The following is an 18727-nucleotide window of genomic DNA, read 5'->3' on the forward strand; positions in this document are numbered from 1 at the left end:
AAATCAGGCAGAAAATGGAGACTGAGAAGGTATAGGAAGGAGGAACCTAAAATTTTAGATGCCACGGGTTTATAAATGAGTTAATATCTTAATGTTGTAGACATGATCATGCGTACTTATTTTTTCAATTTTCCAGCATGACATCCAAAGTGCAACAGTTGAAATGCTGTATTGGAAAATAAAGAAGCAGCAAAAAATGCGGAAAAGCCTCGAAAATGTAATTGTATGTAGTAGTGAACTGCTGAAGCTGTTCAGCAGTACGTGTCATGAGTCTTTAATTACCAAAGTTAAAAGGTTGCTGCTTGTGATTTTCCGGATGATTGAAGGTATTCAAAGCTTTTCAAGTCAGTGCCACTTCTCCACTCTCCTCCCACCTCTATTTGTTCATTCTCCTTTGGTCGCCTCTGTGCGTGAGTCAGGGAGGGATGAAAAGAAACAATTATCAAAGCAGAAGAACACGGAGGGAACAAATGAGGTATTTCAAAAAATACCGTCGGATTCAGAGCTATACTTAGCACTCCTTTAGGGTGCCAGAACAGTGGAGATGTGCATTATATTCTGAGTTAACACGTATCTGCAAGTCACACGATGCTAAGAATATTCCTCAAAAGCATTTATTGATCCAGCTCTGAATGGGTCAAAGAAAGAAGCTTTTAAATCGCACAGCCTGAATTTTTAATGTTTTGGGATCTCTGTGCCTGCTTCCTGTTCTCCACCCTTTAAACTTGTGTCCATAGCCTCTCTGCCAAGGATTTCGTTTCCTCCATGTGGTTTCTCGTGGTGATGCGTGGATTTGTTTTCTCCCCCGTGAGCTGCTGTGCCCTCCTGCAATGTGAGCATCCTGTGAGCGTTTGAGCAAGAGCTGCTTTGGCTGCTGTCTGAGTAGGGTATGGAAAGGCTGCACTGAATTCTGTCCTTGCTTTAAGATGGGTTTTGCTCAGGAAAAGAAGAAATTGCTAAGTAACAGCGACAGTTTATAATAGGAGTAATTAGGAGCTAATAAAAGTACTTAATGTCTCATTTTCTTCTTTGCAAATATTACACTTTTTAGGAACAGATATTAGCTGCAAAAGAAATGACTGAAAGTAATTAATGAATAAAAAGGAAAGTGACATTTTGGTTTTCATCCTCCAAAGGGACGCATAAAAAAGAGCGCCGCATAAGTAATAATAGGAGACACGGTGTCAGTTTGTATTTAAATGATCACAAATTACATTTCCACCGCATCAAACCAAATTTTTTAATCTCCAGCTGCCTCTGATACTGGAGTGTTTTGCAGTGCTAAATCTTGGGGGTCTTTTCCAATCTTTGTGATCCTATGGTTTCAGTATATTGCTTTTGTTTCCTGACTGTAGGTTTTGTTTGGGTTTGACTGACAGCTCAAACCCAGAATTGCGATTCTGGATGCTGCTGTTTTCAGATTGGTTGGTCTGTAAATATCCTCAGGAACTTTCTACACAAAAGTACCGAGTTTTATTTAGGATAGAGCTGTGTAGGGAAGAATCAAATCTGTGCTAAGTCAGTTTAATTACAGATGAAGTGGAGGGATTTAAAAATAGCTAGTCTCAGATGGCATTTGATAAAGGTAATTAAAGCATGAAGAGTAATGATAAAAATCTTTTGTTCTGCTGCTCTCCTGTAGTGCTTGGAGCTTAATGTTTTACAGTCAAAACACTTGTTTGTGGCCTGGAAGCTCGCTGTGATGGAAACGCCTTGTCTGCTGCAGGAATGGAACAAGTCTTGTTCATGCCCTCTAAATGTACACATCTCCAGAAAGAAAAGCCGTTTTTTATTTTTTCACTGGATGTCATGACAGTCACCTGCCAGAAGCTGCTGGATCTCCACCCCAGGAGGTGCTCAGCTGCTGCCTGAAGGTGATCCTAAGCAGCTCCTGGCTGTAGAGAGGAGCAGGCAATCTCCAGAGGTGCCTTCCAACCTCAGCCACTCTGTCATTCCCTGAGGAAAGCTGAGGAGCACTGAAATGGCAGGAGTTTAGCTGTATGTTTCTGTAGAGGTAAGAATTTTTTTAAGCCTTGTTGATGATGCCTCAAGTTCCCCATGGATTCGTATTTCTCTGTGCGCACAAGAAATCTCTTGTGTGCTTTTTAGCCTGTTCAGACAGATGACTTTATCTTTTCAAGGATGAGATGAAAGTTCTGCAGAGGATGTGTTTTACCCAATTTGGCAATCTGAGCATGTAATTGAAAAAAAAATCTTTGATAGTCACTTATGAGAAACGCAAAGTCTGCCAGCTACCCAGGAAGAGGCAATGAACATTCCTGTTTCTCAGGCTCTGCTGCTAAGGAGAATTCTCTGTGAAGGAAAAGTGGATATTTAAAGTGTCAAGACGGTGTAAGTTAGCAATACGTGGGTTAAAGTGTGTTCAAGATTACCTTGTCAGAAAGATTACCTTGTGAGTATTTGCTGTCTCCTCCTACTGACTTGTTCCATAGCTGCTGAAGTGACTGCCGCCTGCTCTCTGCCTTGCTCTGTGCATGCACTGAGCTGCTCTGAGCAGAGGCCCTGTGTGTGCTCACACTGAGGATAAGGAGGCTTGGAGGATCCTGGTGGGCATCAGAGGGAAGTGGCAGTGCCTGGCAGGTTCCATCCTTTGGAACCAGGCAGCGAGCTGGGGGAAACTGAGTACAGCAGGTGACTTGAAACCAAAGTTTGAAGCCTGATTCCTGAGAGGAATCCTCGCTTACCACCTCAGAATTTCTTTTTCCCTTCCCCAGGTCTGCTTGGAGAACTCTGATCCTTGTAGCAGAGGTCCCAAATAGAAACAGCGCCTGGATAAGATGCGCTGTAGGACTGAAGGACCTTTCAAAGAGATGGGGAAGGAACATCTGGGCTGAAGGTCAGCCATCCCAGCGTCCTTCCCAGAGCATGACTTGCACTATCCCTCAATCAGGGATAGTGTACCTTGGTCTGTACCTTGGTCTGGTGAGGTCTTGGAGACCTCCAGTGTGGTTTTGAATCTGCTGTGGTTTGTGCTGGGTTCTCTGCCTTCCTAACATCCCATCGGTGCACAGCGTATTCAAGATGCAGCATCACCAGCTCTGAGTGCAGAAGAATAATTGCTTCCCTTGATCTGCTGTGTAGAATGTTTACATAGATTAGCAGAGAAACGAGAGCTCCATTTTGAAAGCATTAGGGTTATTGAGGAAGTATGTGCAATATGACAAACGTACTCAAGGAAAATTACAGTGTTTAAAAACGTAAGCAAAATGTGCTTGCTCAGTCTATTGATAACAGCTCTGTGAACATAGATTTGTAAATGTGAGAAACACATTGCAGAATTTGGTGTAATTTCTGGTGCTAAGCCTTAATGTGTAGAGATAGCTTCTCCTTTGGAGCTGTAAGGCCATTGTGGTGCTGCTTCAGTGGCAGTGCTGCTGCTGGACACAGGGAAAGCAGAATCAAGCCCCAAGTCTGTAATCATGAAAGAGAGGGGGAGAGAAAAAGAATAACAAAACACCGTGTCTTTTTTCCCAAATTAGCTACATCATTTGGCGGTGATTTTGTAGCCAACACATTGCAGTGTGTTCTTCTGGTGAAATGCCAGCTTTATCAGCCCTGTCAGACAGGTGTGCTCCCAGGGATCACCTGCATCCTGGGGACTGCATGAAAGATTTTGCACTGCAAGCCTCACAGCGACATGCCTGCTGCTGGCTTTGGTGCATCTGTGCAAAGTGAGCTGCGCTAGGAGCAAGGAGATGCTTTTGGGTCATTCATCTGCCTTGGAACAGCAGGAGGAGGGTCTGTTGGTGTGCCAGGCACTGCTCTGATGGGGATGGGCAAACTCTGCACCTCACCATGCGCCCGCCTGCCTGCTGCTGACTCATGCACAGGGCTAGGCTTGGCTCCCCAGCTGGATTATTTTTGGCTGCTGCGGTTGGTGTTTGAGGTTTATTTTTATCTATTACTAATTTCTATGTAACCAAAAGCAAGAATGGTGTCATGGTGAAGAATTCTGCTTGAATGTTAAGCGCCTGCAGACAACGCGCGGTGTTATTAATTATACCTCTGAGTTTCTGTCGCATTCATAGCTTCCTTTACAGCAAGGGATATCATCCCAGGAGCTAATTACAGTGCAAGCAGCTCGTTGCTCACCTCATTATCTGGCTCTCGCCCGGGCACTGCATGCCCCAGTGCTGGCAGAGAGCAGCATGGCGGGCATGGCACAGGGACGGGCGGGCAGCTGGCACAGCCCTATTTATAGCTGCAGCCCATCTGCCCGCACTGCTGCCAGCTATTAGGAGATGGAGCAGACCATCGGAGGGAAAAGGCATCATTTGCATTCCTCTGAAGCCTCCCTGGAAATGCAGCAGGCTCTTCTTGCACTGATTTCTGCACTAGGAACCAAGGAAGCTGTTTTTTCCTCTCCGTTGTGCCCTGTCCCCCCTGGGTGCCCTGCAAACCTGCCACAGAAGGCTCCTGCCCAGCTCCAGGCACCACTCACAGCTGAGCTCTGGCAATTTCTTCTTCTGGAGAAGTTGTGCTGCCATGGCAACTCGGCGCATGGAATTTTAATTGCAAGGCACAATATATGTTTATGAAAGTAATTAATAAAAATGCTAGCGGGGATGGGTTCCTTACATGAGTGGTATCTTTTCTACTATGTTTCTTGCTCCAGCTGTTTTGCTCAGAAAGGAAGCATCAGGCAGGGTTTGTTAGGGTGCCTAATTTTCCTGTTTTCATCGCAAACCTTTTGCAAAGCTCAGGTGAAACACGGTTTGCTCAGTGCTTAACCTAGGCACGTATGGTTGGGTTTAATTGAAGGCATTCCCATTCAAGCTGTACACAGTCCGTTGTGGCAGAGCAATCCAGCTGCAGATGCACACAGTCCTGAACCTCCACGCTTTGGGCTGTGTGAGAAGGCAGAGCAGGGATCTTTTTGAAGTTTCTTGTTGGCCAAGCAGTCTCCTGTCCCTTCACAGCTCTTATTGTTTGTCTGTGCGTTGTGTGTTTGCCAGATGCCCAGTCCAGCACCTGAGCTGTTGCTGCCTCCTCGGTATGAGTCATTACAAAGTATTTTATACTCTTATTTTTAAAAGAATCAAAGCGAAAATGCAGGCTACTTAGTTTTGTGTTGAGTGAAGCACTGACATGGTGGTCTTGGTGAGTCTGTTCCGTTATTCCACTTTCTCCTCATTTATCTCTGCCCCTCAAGCATGAAGACTTTAATGCTGTAGCTGCTAGCAAAGTGAAATGTCATCTAGCTCATTACCATGATCTTTGCTGGGTACATGCAATATATGAATTTAAATGCTAATGAGTGGGTAATTTTTCTAAAATGTGATACCTTGTGAAGTTTCTGTTAAGTAAGAAATCTTAAGTAAGAACGTGACTTCTTCCTTTATGGGTTATGGATATGTGATGCCAGTGAGACTTTGTATTGGGTCAGGAAAGCCATATACAATTCAGTTAAAAAATATATGTATCCTTGTTTTCTACAGCCTTTCTCAGGTGTTCCCAAGTGCTATCTCTGTTACAATACATTGTGCAGTTAATGTGCTGGCTTAATGATTCTGTTGCTGTGTGATAACTTTCAAATGACTGGGAAAACAAAAATACATTCTGCTCATTACAGGGTTGTGTATCAAGTTCAACTTCATTAGTTTTGATTAGGACTGAGCTGGTGCCATCTGTGCTGTCAGTATTGTACATCTCTTAGCAAAAGATGGGAGATCTGAAATCCAGTTCTCTCACGGTGTACTGCCCTCTTCTTTCCTATGCTTTTGTACAAAATTAACTTGGCTGCGTTCGATCTCTTTGTAGCTGAGCTTTTTATTTTTGGCTTCAGGTACCTGGCAGCAGAGTCTTACGGCCAAGGTTTGATCTTCTGTGCCTAAGTCCTTACCCTGAAAAATTATTTTTATGCTTTGTGTGTTGGTTTCAATGGATTTTCAAATCTGAGAAATATTGCAGAATATTATTGCTGTGCCTAGAAAAAACATTAAAGGAAAGTTGTCTGAGATGGTACTGAAATACTTGAGAAGTGTTTGGGAAATGCAGGAAGCAGCACAGGCTTCTAGCGGAGCAAAGAGCCATCCCCTGGCAGAGAGCAGCCCTGGTGAGCAGGGCTCCATCGGGTTTTGCCTGCCAGCCTCTGATGGCTGGGGCCCACTCCTGTGTCAGCAGAGCCTTTGGCTTGAAGTGGCACTCGGTGTCTTTGATCCTCTTTACTTCCAACTGAACTATGACTTCTATTTAGGGTTTAAGTGCCGTCGTTTGGCCTTGCAGTATTTGTATACCGTATACGAAATTCAGTATAGATTCGCAGATTCATAGAATGGCCCGGGTTGAAAAGGACCACAATGATCATGTAGATCCAACCCCCCTGCTATGTGCAGGGTCGCCAACCACCAGACCAGGCTGCCCTTGAATGCCTCCAGGTACGGGGCATCCACAGCCTCCTTGGGCAACCTGTTCCAGTGTGCCACCACCATCTGTACGAGCCGTGTCTTACGATGACCAGGCAGGCTGGCGATGCGCGCTGCTCGGTAAGGGCGGTTTCAGCATGGTAAGTGAGAAAAGTACTTTTCATCATTCACTTTACACATGTTCACCTTGAAGCCTTGAAAAAAAAATGGCATGGTTTTGGTGAGCAGATGCAGCAGCAGGAGCCAGGCAGAAGCCATCCGTTGGTACTCTCTCTGTGGTGCCGGGTCCTGTTTGAAACACTGATGTGATTTGATGTTACAGTTTGCATGGAGATGTTTGGGCAGCTCCTGCAACCACAGGACGCTGTTACCGCTGCTACTTGGGTTTCATTTGCTGAGTTGGAAGTAATCCTCAGTGGTGCATCGCTATAGATTCATAGTTAAAGACTTTGTTTTATTTTTCCAAAGGTCTGTGCTTGTTTCCTCAAGAAGAAAAGGGTAGCTCCACACCATTGATGCATTTCTAGGTAGTTTTCTCGGAAAGAAGTGTGGAGAAAAAAAAATTGCTGAAGAATACAGTTGGTTTGCACCTAAAGTGAGAATGATGCATTTCGGTCTGTGTGTGAAGTGTACTCTGTTACATTTTGGTATCAGTCATCAGTTTGGTGTTGTTTCATGGGTCCGTTACAACCTCTAAACAACTTATCTAGTCTGCTGCTTTACAGTGTGATGATTGCAGTGCCAGTGGTGAGTGGGAATGGTGTTGTAACCCCTAACGGTGTTGCTGGTGAGCATTTTCCTCCTCATTTTTCTTCTGAGGTTTCTCAGTATTGTTTATTTCTCTCTTGCAAGTTTCTTGCTCTCATTCCATCAATTATTGATGAATTCTTCTCTCAGAGCATTTGTTCGTAATGAATAATTTCAAAGACAAATAAAAGACCCCTCTGCAAATTTAACGTATTGCCCTTTTGTAGTGTTTTATACTGCTTTCTTGGAACGGTGCACTGGAGAAAACAGTCCAAGGTAAAAGCTACTTTGTTTGAAGTTCTATGCATTATGTATATTTCTTCTCTGAAGAACCTCATGACATATCTGGGATGGCTGAGAATGACAGGCAGTTGTGTGATTGGCAAATGGAATGACAAATATTCCTTTTAAGTCAGCATTTCATATATTTAGTATTTTGTTTTCTTATGTTAAAGGGCATGCAAGCAAGAGAGGATGGATAAGATAAGGGGGAATGAAAAAAGTCTTTGCGTAGAAGAAAAAAAAAACAACCCACAACTTTATTTAACAAATAGTCTCCTTTGTGAAAACAAAAGTTTGTTGTGATAATGTGCCTTTCTTACTTTTGAAATGATTGACAGAGTAATATTCTTTCCTAAGTAATATCATTGCAATCTAAAATGTGCATGGATTAATTACATCCTGGGTCTGAGAATCAGGGACCATTAGTGCTGTTGGATGGTATGGCTTTCTCTTGAAAATGGCACCTATGAGCCCTGACCTAATCACTGGGAGCCCAACCAAAATGTGCTCGCTGGAGGAGGTGGTGTCGTGTGGTCAGCTGGGAAGTGCTGAGTTGGCATGTCCGGGGCTGTTAGGAACCCTAACACAGCTGAATATTTGCCTTCTGCATGGCAAGGTGGAAATCCATCAGTCCTGCTCGGTCTGAGCTGTCTCAAAGACCAGGCTGAGCTGTGCCAAACGTACATTGTGCCCTTCCTTCCCTTTGCTCTGCTGCCTGTGTTGTGATGGGCTCTTTAAGCAGCTCAGTGTATGATGTAATGTAAGCTAACTGAAAAATCCTAGTCATGGTATATTAGATTTGATAGCTCTCTGAAGTTTTAAACTGGGAACCTTACTTTCCCCATACTTCTTTTTTTCTGTGTCATTTCAGTTTCCCCCTTTGTTTTGATTTGTAGCTGACAGTGGTTCTCAGATTGAGTACAACTTTTAGGTCATTTTTGTACTGCTTTCTTTGAAATGGTGAATTCAGGTGGAGAAAAACCGTAGCAATAATTTCAAAATCTGTGTTCAGTCTGAACCTCTAAATTGTGTCTTTTTTTCTACGGCACAAAGCAAAGCTGAACTAAAAATAGCAAGCTGTGAGCCTGATTGTAGCTATCTGCTGATTGAGCCACTGTCACCCTGCGTGTTTTTAAGAGCAGGATAAGAGAGAGATAATGGAGTTAAAAAGTTAGATAATCACAGAATGGCCCAGGTTGGAAGGGATCTCAAGGATGATGAATCTCCAACCCCCTGCCGCATGCAGGGCCACCAACCTCCACATTTCATACCAGCCCAGGCTGCCAGGGGCCCCATCCAACCTGGCCTTGAACACCTCCAGGGATGGACGGGGCATCCACAGCCTCTCTGTGCAGCCTGTTCTAGATAAAAGCTTAGCCAATTACAAAGCTGGCATTATCTATTCAATAAATAACTCCCTACCTTACTGTGAGATGTGTGCTGTAATGTATTTAAATTCTCATTATTAATAGGATACGTAGTTCTCTGATAGCTTTGCAAGAAATCAGGCTTCACATCAAATACTGTAGCAATCTCTGGAGATAAAATCTTTTCTGATTTAGAAAAACCTTGGAAAGAGGAGGCTGCCATAGAAGAACACTGTATGGAAGCAAGAAGTGAGAGGCTCCAGGTGTTTCCTGGACACGTATTTTGTATTGCCTATAAATAGCCATCCATGTTTACACTTACTGATTCTTTGCAGAAAAAGCTGCTGATACACAATGGAAAACTTTTGTACCCCACTCTGTTTAGAATCAGATGTGGCGTTATATAATGCTTTCGATGTTTTCCATCTTTTATCTTGACAGACATTTATATATACGGTTGTTGATCTTTTCTCTCTGCTTAACCTCTCCATGAGAGCCTGCAGCTCGCTTTTCTGTGACAGCAAATTCAATTTTCTACCTTGGCCTTGAGAAGGTGAAAGTACTGGGAACGTGCTCAGGACTGGCATGTCCTGGCCAGCTGATGAGTGGGTGTTGCACCCAGCAAGCTATTCAGGCTGAGGGAGAACGAATCCACCGTGTAGGCTGGCACATTGGGTGGATGTGCCTTGTACGTCATAAAGCAGTAGTTCATAGAATCATAGAATCACCAAGGTTGGAAAAGACCCACAGGATCACCGAGTCCAACCATCCGCTGATCACCGATAGTTCTCACTAACCCATGTCCCTCAGCACAACGTCCAAACATTCCTTGAACGTTGTTGTTGTTAGTTGTTGGTGTTGGTAGTACTTCTCCTTTGTTTTTTGACTTTCCTGGTCTGTTTATGTTTGTGGGCAATACAAATAACTTTTGCATAGTTTGTCAAATAGTTTTGTCCTTCGTTGTTTATTCCTTACTTTGCGACTGAGAAAAAAAACGGGTTTGAGAAGCACGCAGTGTTCTTTGGGACGCATTTAATCCTCTGCCCGTGTTCTGCACTGCTTGGAAGTGATGATGCGCACATTCTTATAAACCTGTAAGGCACTGTGTGTCAAAATAGAACTAAATGCAGAAGGTGGCTTCATAAATTGCTTTTGACCTTCTGGAATAGACTTCCCACATTGAACAACCCAAAACTTGGGTGGGTCTCATTTCTGTGATCTGATGCAGCGTAGGCTATTATTGAGGTAGAATCACAGATACCTCAGAGGCTACCATGTATTCCAGAAGGAACACCCTCTGAAAGCAGAAAAAATAGAAATGTTGTTTGACTCATGCATATTACCTACATAGAAATATGGGTGCCTGGCATAAATGGCTGCATGTCAAAATGAAAGCATGGTGAGAGGGAAACATAGATTGAGAAGTAGTGAGAAATGATCTGTATTTGTGGTGCTTTCTGATGCACATTTATGCATTTTTTAAGTAGATGTTTCAATTAATATCTCCTTCAGTTTGTACGTTGTCAGTTGTACTTGGAGATGAAAGCTGCAAATACCCAACTGAAACACAGAGCTTAGTCTAGGTGAGCCGAGGTCAGCCATCTAAGAATCACACACTGTGTCCATGCAGAAGTGCGATGAAGCATGGTGCAGGCATGGACAGGAATGCCTGTCAGGAGCAGTAATGAGAACTGTCCTGCATTGCTTTCAGCAGTGCCTGCGAGCAGCCAGGAGAAAAGGAGCACTGCAGCGGGGGCCGTGTTCTCTCTGCTCTTGGTTTCAGGCTGCCATCAAGTAGAGAAGTGTGCAGCTGTATGCAGAATGCGCTTTGCTAATCCCAGAGCAGATAAGCAGCTTTAAGAAATGAAAAATTTTAACATATATCAGCTGTATATTGTAGGAGTTACAGAATTCTTGATAGCAGGATCGTTTTAATAATAGAGAATATATTTATAATAAGAGGGAGAAAAAGCCCTTTTCATCAGTGTAATAGCTGAAACTAGATTTTATAGAATTCGGTACCCTGCACAGTACAAAACCAATCTGGATTTTCTTTCAGACTGATTTTCACTGATTTAAATGAGGATATTTGATTTATAGCTTCCTTTTTTGAGCTGGCGAGAACTAAATATAACCTCTCTGGTACTTGTCTTTTCTCTTCCATACTATATTTTATTCCCCATTATTTCTTCTTGTTCCTCTCCATTTCACCATCATTTCTTGTCTTCCTTTCTGTCCCTACAGCCTTAGTCTGCTTCTCGTCTCTCTGTTTTCCCCCCCTCCTTGTGCTGCACAGCTCTGCGCTGTGGCGGTCTGGCAAAATTGCTTTTCCTGTTGTGCCGATGACCAGCCTTCCCTAATCACTCCTGTGAAGTACTTGAGATCATTCATTCTCCAGCTGGAGCCCTTCCTTCACCTCAGGCAAACACACGTGTAATGAAGTAATACAGTTCATGTCGAGTATTCGGTTCGCAAAGCCAGGAGGGGTAAAAAGGAGGAAGCTGAATCAAGGTTACCCCTTGTCAGAGATGCTAAGAAGATCAGCGTTGGTCTGCTTAGAATCAGCATATTGAAGCAAATGCACTTCTGTTCCATCATGGAGAATGCAGGTTTTTTTCATGCCTTACTTGTGAAAACCAAGGGATTAAAAAAGAGCTCACTGTGGAATGTTTGCATTATCAGTAAATTCAGATCAGCATCCCACTGTAATCAGAGTAACTGGAATAAACTAAACATAATCATAAAATAAGGGGTGGATGTAGGCTCTGTTGGCTGCTTCCAGGGAGAAGGAGCAGCTGTAATCTGCTTGTACCTGTGCAGTGGTTATATAAACTGCTTGAGAAGTGTTCAGACACACTGAGAAGTGGTATATAGAAAACACATATCATTGAAACTGAGTTAGGATTATTTTAGTGTGCAGTGCCATCCTTGCACTGTCTGGTCTTTATTGTTATGACCTATATATGACCAGCTAAATGCTCTCTAATGTCTGTACTGCATTGACCTGAGTGTTAGGTGGTGCTGAATCTAAGGCAAATTTCGTTTTCAAACTATAGCAATGCACTGGAACAAAACACAGAGGCAGAAATGGAGCTGCTTTTGATGATTCACACGCAGCCCCATAGGTCCCAATTACAGGCAGAGCTCTATAGCACGGCCCTCCCATTGCCACATGTGGCATTCGCACTGCTTGCTCAGCCAGTGAGAGTGGGACTTAAGGGACTTCTGGGGCTTACACTGAATTAAGGAATTGTAGCCTGAAAGCACTGCTTTTGCTTGTGATACAGTCAGCACAGACTAGCTGATGTGCGATTCTGTCCTTCTTGTAGTGTTCTTTGTGACTTCATCTACAGTTGTGTTAAAATCTTCTGCTGATAAACCTAGGTATAGGCAGCTAATTGTTAGCCTAGGCAGCATCTGCTTGCAGTCACTTGTGTCTGTATGAAGTATTGTCAGGAGGTGAAAGCCCCTTCATGCTGCATTTCCTCTCCTTGTGGCAGGAGAGGATTTGAAAGAGTGGAAGCACAGCTGCAGCCCCCTGTGTCAGCGTCTCTAAGTTGTTTATGTCTGGGGTTCGTCTTGCAGCATATTCCAGAGCTGCCTTCACAGCACGTGCCACCTGTGGGCTGTGGTTTCAGCAGCTGTATTCAGGGTGGCATTCCCAAAGATCTGGTGAGGTACTCAGAAATAAATGCACACAATGCAGCGGATGGTAGGGAGCGTGGTGTCACCATTTTGTAGAGAGAGCGCTTTGTGGGCCGCCTGCTGCTTCCCGCCCCCCTCTCTGCTCTCCGCTGCTGCCATGCTGTGCACCTGTGTGGCCGCCGTCCTCGCCCGCTCCCTGCTGATTTCCAGAAACACCCTTGGTGCAGCATTTGTTGCTACCAGAAACATCCGTGCCTCCTTAATGGGCTTTCAGAAAACAGGCACTGCTGAGGTATCTTCTGTTCTTGAGGAAAGTATTTTGAGAGCTGATGCCTCTGCTGAACTTGAGGAGACTGGCTGTGTGCACTCAGTTGGTGATGGTGTTGCCCGTGTGTATGGCGTATGAAATGTCCAAGCAGAAGAAATGATTGAGTTCTCTTCTGGGCCGAAGGGAATGTCCTTGAACCTGGAGTCCGACAACGTTGGTGTTGTTGTGTTTGGTAATGACAGACTGATGAAGGAAGGGATTGTTGTGAAGAAGACTGGTGCCACTGTGGATGTTCCAGTTGGGGAAGAGCTGCTGGGCCATGTTGTAGACATCCTGGGCAATCCAGTTGATGGGAAATTACATCTAAGACACATAGAAGAGTTGGCTTGAAGGCCCCTGGCATCATTCCCAGGATCTCTGTGCAGAAGCCCATACAAACTGGTATTAAAACTGTGGACAACTTGGTGCCCATTGGTCGTGGGCCGCGTGAGCTGATCGTCGGTGACAGGCAGACTGGGAAAACTTCAATTGCCATTGACACAATAATCAACCAGAAATGATTTAATGATGGAACAGATGAGAAAAAGAAGCTGTACTTTGTCTGCGTTGCCATCAACCAGAAGAGATCTATGTTGCTCAGCTGGTGAAGAGGCTCACAGATTCAGATGCCATGAAGTACGCAATTGTGGTGTCTGCGACAGCGTCTGATGCTGCAGCCCTTCAGTGGCTCCTACACAGGCTGCTCCGTAGGGGAATACTTCAGAGACAATGGAAAACATGCATTGATCATTTATGATGACTTGTCCAAACAGGCTGTTGCCTACCATCAGATGTCTGCTGCTGTGTTCTATGATTCTATATCCACAACTGCATTGTTTTCCAAAGGCAGGAATGAAAACTCCGTGGTGATATTTCTGCTCTTGTCCCTCTCCATCTGGCTGGCCTTCCTCTTCTGCAGTGCTTGGTGCCCTGCAGCTGAAGCAAAGACTTCAAGGTACTATCGAAAGGTGATTTTGTGTTACATGCAGAGTCTTCAGTATTAATGTTCTGATATGAGCACTGAGGGATGCAAAATGCTGTCAATGACACCATCAGTTTTTGGATTTCTTACATGAAGAATAGAAAAGATTAATCTGCAGTAGGTTTGTTGATCTCAGTAGTTCTGGAAGAGCGGTTCGCAGAAGTATATGCCTCAGCATAATGAAGCACCTTCACTTAGTGGAAACAGAAAGGCAGTGTTGTCACTAGCAAGTATTAAAATGAAGGGTATCAGGATCCCAAGTTGTAGCTTGGATCATGTAGCTGTCTTCAGGGAGAGAATCTGGGTGGTAACTGAATTGGTGCTTTTTTGTCTTGGGAACATTTCTGTTGAGCACAGGTCTTGCTGAAGTGTTTCTGTCTGGATTATTGGAAGAACCCCAGCGTTTGAGAACATGAAGGGCAGATGTTTCCATTTTCAAGAAATAGTATGCACACTTCAGCTACAGTCTTAAGCATTTAAAAATCTTTATCTGCGTAGTGCTCCAAGACATTTCCTTCTTGTTGAAAGCTAGAAACTCTGAAGCAGATAAACCTACTTGACATGGAAGTATTTTCTCTTTATATTAATGTTTTGCCAACAGCAAGCTATGCAGATGCCAAAAGGAGCATGGGCTGGGAGGCACCCTGTGTTTATGAACTTCATTAGTGTTCTGTCTTAGACCTGGAGTCACTCATTCTGTAAAGGAGAAGCAACCATTTCTTTACAATCTTACATGAACTGGTTGCATCGATCACATCATCTTCTAATTGCCAGAAATCAATTTAATTTCAGAATTTGTAAAGCCACGCTGGAAGAGACACTGACAAGATAGACATCTCCTTGGGCAGCAATACTGCAGGGCACAAATCTTCTAAGCACTATTTTGCAAAATTGACTTGTTAAAGATGTCTTTTTTAACAGTAACAGTATTTTTCTTTCTTATCCTTCTTGTAGCAAAGATTTCAAGCCACTTAATAAAACTGAGCTAAGTTTGGTACCACTCAATTGAGATAGGTACGTAGGAGCCCAGGATGCGTAAACACTGCTTTTGTGATTTTCTGTAAACATTTTCAACTTCATTTTTCACAGCCATCTGCTGTGTGTGCAGCTAAGTATTGTTTGTTAGAATCAGGCTCACCTGCTTCTGGAAGTTACCCAGCGAGTTGGTGGCAGAGTCAGGGCTGTTTGAATTTCAAATTGCAGATTAATCACGAGAACACTTTCTCCAAACTTTACAAATGCAGTTGCATCTCTAATAGAAGAGACTTCTAAAAAAGCCTGATTTGAAGAGTAACGAGCCAGAAGGAACGTGGACAAAAGTAACTGACTAAATAGATAAGTTTGTGAATCATATATTTGCTTTTCTGTTCATGAGGTAATAAAGTGCATAATGCTTATGCACTTTTGGTGAACTAATGGTGAGTAACCTGGATAGCATGTCTGTCACCTAGTCTGATAGAGCTTCAGATCTTCTGCAGGGACAAGCCTTCTGAGGTAACAGCTATTAAAGGCAAGAGGAAGCAGAAGACAAAATGCATGTTAACAAAAGGATGTTTGGTATCAGGTTTGCCTAAAAATGTGACACAAAGCTCCAAATAGAACAAAATCAAAACTGAAATGCTGTCATGCCTAGATGTGCATGGCCCTTCATGCTGGCCATACATTACATGGATAAAAATGACCCCAAAACCATCTGCTGGTGTGCAGAGCTCCTTGTCTCTTGGGGGAGAGCGGGGAGCTTTCAAGATAAGTGTTTAAGGGGAGCTCAGACTTCAGCTTGCTGTGCCAGTGGCAATGATTTGAGCCTGGCATATTCAAAAATTGATCTCTTGCCCAGTAGCACAAACAGCATTTTTCTTTTGACAACGTCTTTTCAGAAAGGATATGGCAGAGAAAGGAGAGTAAATTATGTATCTGTATATACCAGAGAGAGAGGCTGAATAGAGCAGAGGAAAGGAAATAAAACACAAAGATAGTAAAGGTCACGGATATACTCCCTTTTGGAGAACGAGTGAGTGTATGCAGAATTGGTATTTTGTAGCTGATCTAATATGCTGTGATTTTTGCAGAAAAATATCATCAAGTGTGCGGCAGATTGATGGCTCAGCCCTGTTAAAATGTGAGCTGTTTCTCCTTTACCTATGAGAAGGCTACAGCAGCACTTCCCTGCTATAGCCAGGTACAGAAGAATAGTTATATTCATGCTGATGAGAGAAAAGAGACTGACACGAGCCACCAGAAGCAGTGGTCTGCTTGGGCTGGAGCTGATGGGCCCATCTCCAACAGGACTGTTGGGTCATGCTGCTTGCAGAGAGCACTTCTGCCTAAGCAGCAATAAATACAGCTGGTGGGAAGACTAGATCTGCAGAGCTTAGTTGACCCACGTATTTACTGAACTGTTGTGTTTATGACACGTGTCCTTTTTCTCATTTTGTTTCTCTGTTAATAAGAAATCTGAGTGTTTGTGCTCTCTGCTGAATAAAAGCTGCTGATGATAGAAAGAAAATCTATTTATAGGAAAGAGCTGAGCTACAAGGTATGTATTACAAAAATGTTACAGAGGAACTGAGCATAAGCCAAACCTCTGGTTGTTGGTTTATTTTCCCAAGTACTTGTTGGTAGAGAACATGGGATTTTCTTAGGTCGCATATCTACTTGGAGGGCTGTGGTATGCAGAGAGGATGATGAGAGGAGAGGGGTTGGTGATGTGCATATGTGGGCACAATGGAATATTAGGTTTCGCTGGAAGCAGGAGCTTGGGAGGATATCACCAATAACAAGGGCCAAAGCTACATGCAGGAGCGTGGCTCATTTTGAACCTGTTTTGACTGACCTCTTTGCTTTGTTGTATTTTCTACCTATTTGTGATGGTATTTTAGAGAATTTTTTTGTCTTTCCTTGAGACTCTGGGACGTGGATATTTTAAGCCAGTGAGGAGATGAAGCATGGGTGGGACAATTTGCTGAAAAACTGCTATCTGCACCTCAGCAGAGATGCAGGCCTTGCAAGTGAGTCCTTTCAGGTGAGCTTGTGCTGACTATGGCACGTACAAATGATACTGTTTTCATGTGCAGCATGATGGAAGGGGGTTTTCTAAGATTAGAATGATGAGCTTTGGGAGGTAAGAAGTACGGTATGAAATTGTCTGATTGTATGCATAGTGATGTGGTCTTGGTTGCACACAGCTCCACGGTTTTGGTTTCTTCTTCCCTTATTGTATACAGAAGGAATAGTATATATCTATGTTTATTTCTTTTCTTTTTTTTCCTTTACTGTGTTTCATTGCGTAGCCCCATGCCTTGTAGTAAGCAGTTTAGATCGGAATTCGAGGATGAAGTTATTATTCTCCTCTTTGGCATTTCTGTAGGATTCAGCGCTTCAGTATTTCTGCACTTCAGATGTTAATTGATTTTCACTACACCCCACTGAGACAGGGAATTATTATTAAGCAGAGAAATGGAGCACAAGGACATTGAGGTCAGAAGTACTGCTCAGTTTAAGTACTGGGTCTGAGACACCTGTGACCTGATTTATTACTTTTCTTTGTACTCACATGAAACTTCTGAAGCAAAACTTCTCCTTCCTTTGGTTGCATCTGTGAGTAATGCTGCATTTCTCTGTACTGAGTCCACGGCTGTAATGCAGGCAACTGTGTAATAAGGAAAGCTCAGCTAACCTCTTGTGATGTATTTGTGAAAGCTGTGTGCCTGTTTCCATGTAAGAACCTGGGGGCAGAAGTGGAGAAAGGATGTGCATCTTCCAGGCTGGATGTGGCTCTGGGCAGCCTGGTCTGGTGGTTGGTGACCCTGCACATAGCAGGGAGGTTGGAACCAGATGAGCACTATGGTCCTTTTCAACCCAGGCCATTCTGTGATTCTGTGACTCTATGATTCTCTGATCTAGCAGCCGTCAGGGAGATGTCACACCTAGGATGGGTATGCCTGGGGCGATACATGAGCAGGAGTCTTTTCCAAAGTGTCTGAAATGTCCTCAATTGAAACATAATTCAGGATATGCCTGCACAAAGATTGCCCTGTATTTCTTACTTCTGAGGGCTGTGTAGCCTTAATTTTCTTTTAACATTTACTTTAATGGAAATAGTTTTCAGTTGTTTTTTTCTCTCTCTGTTTTTCTATTTCAATCTGCCTTCTGGCATCCCGTGTCCACATTCAGCAGTGCCTTAATAGTTCAGAACGACAGCAGTGTCACCACGCGGGTACGGTTGCTTCGCAGTCGCAGAAGTTGGGCTGTTTCAGAGTGTGCCAACTCAAAATAGAGAGCTCGTTCAGTACAATGTCAGCTGTCACAGAGTTGACACATGAAGATAATTCTTTTCCTCAGTAGAATATTGTTTCTCTGAGTTGGCAGCGCAAAAATGATTGTTAGAAGTGAGGAAGATCATTAGAACTCTTCGTGCTTTGATAGCCATCTCACCTGATCTTTTTTTCATAAGGAATTAACTAATCATGACTTTCAGAAGAACAAAATCCCTCTGAAAGCCCAAATTAAGATAAGGGTAAGCTTGTGTGCTGCGGTACTCCTGAGAGCAGGCCAGTGAATGAATGCAGTATGGATAAAGGTGGAGAGTTGCACGGATTTTGTATATATTTAAATATATGAAGAAATTTTCTATACTGATCTCCTCTCTGGTCTTACTTCTTAGTTTTCTTAAATGGTGGCTTTAAAGCATTTCGGGTGGGTGTTGTCTTTAGGGAGTACATTTATTGTCTTATTTTAAATACTCTTTTTGATGCATTTAACTATTTCCCTCTAGCTTTCTAGAGCATCTGTACTCACTGCTGGATACAACCTCTGCCTCTGACTCCTTCCACATCAGCAAAAGTTTGCAATGGGGCCTTCACACCAATGTTCTGTGGGCCTGCCTTGGGCATTTACTCTGCCAGCTTTTGTTTTGTTGATTTGTGTGAGGAAAGGTGACATAGTAATGAAGGCACAAGGAGAAAATACAAGGGCATGTGGAAGGATGACTTGTTAACTGATGGTGAGAAAA

At 43.4% G+C, this 18727-nt stretch overlaps 1 protein-coding gene and 1 pseudogene across 5 annotated transcripts in view; both read left to right on the top strand.

Moving 5' to 3' along the window:
* RABGAP1L (RAB GTPase activating protein 1 like) overlaps positions 1-18727 on the top strand; it is a 206524-nt gene that overhangs the window by 85014 nt on the left and 102783 nt on the right. The gene's annotated exons all lie outside the window — the stretch shown is intronic.
* LOC122160474 lies at positions 12585-13738 on the top strand (annotated as a pseudogene).

This window comes from Centrocercus urophasianus, unplaced genomic scaffold (assembly GCF_019232065.1).
Source record: "Centrocercus urophasianus isolate 14NV4802_14NV808 unplaced genomic scaffold, USGS_Curo_1.0 seq_18, whole genome shotgun sequence".
Lineage (NCBI taxonomy): Eukaryota > Metazoa > Chordata > Aves > Galliformes > Phasianidae > Centrocercus > Centrocercus urophasianus.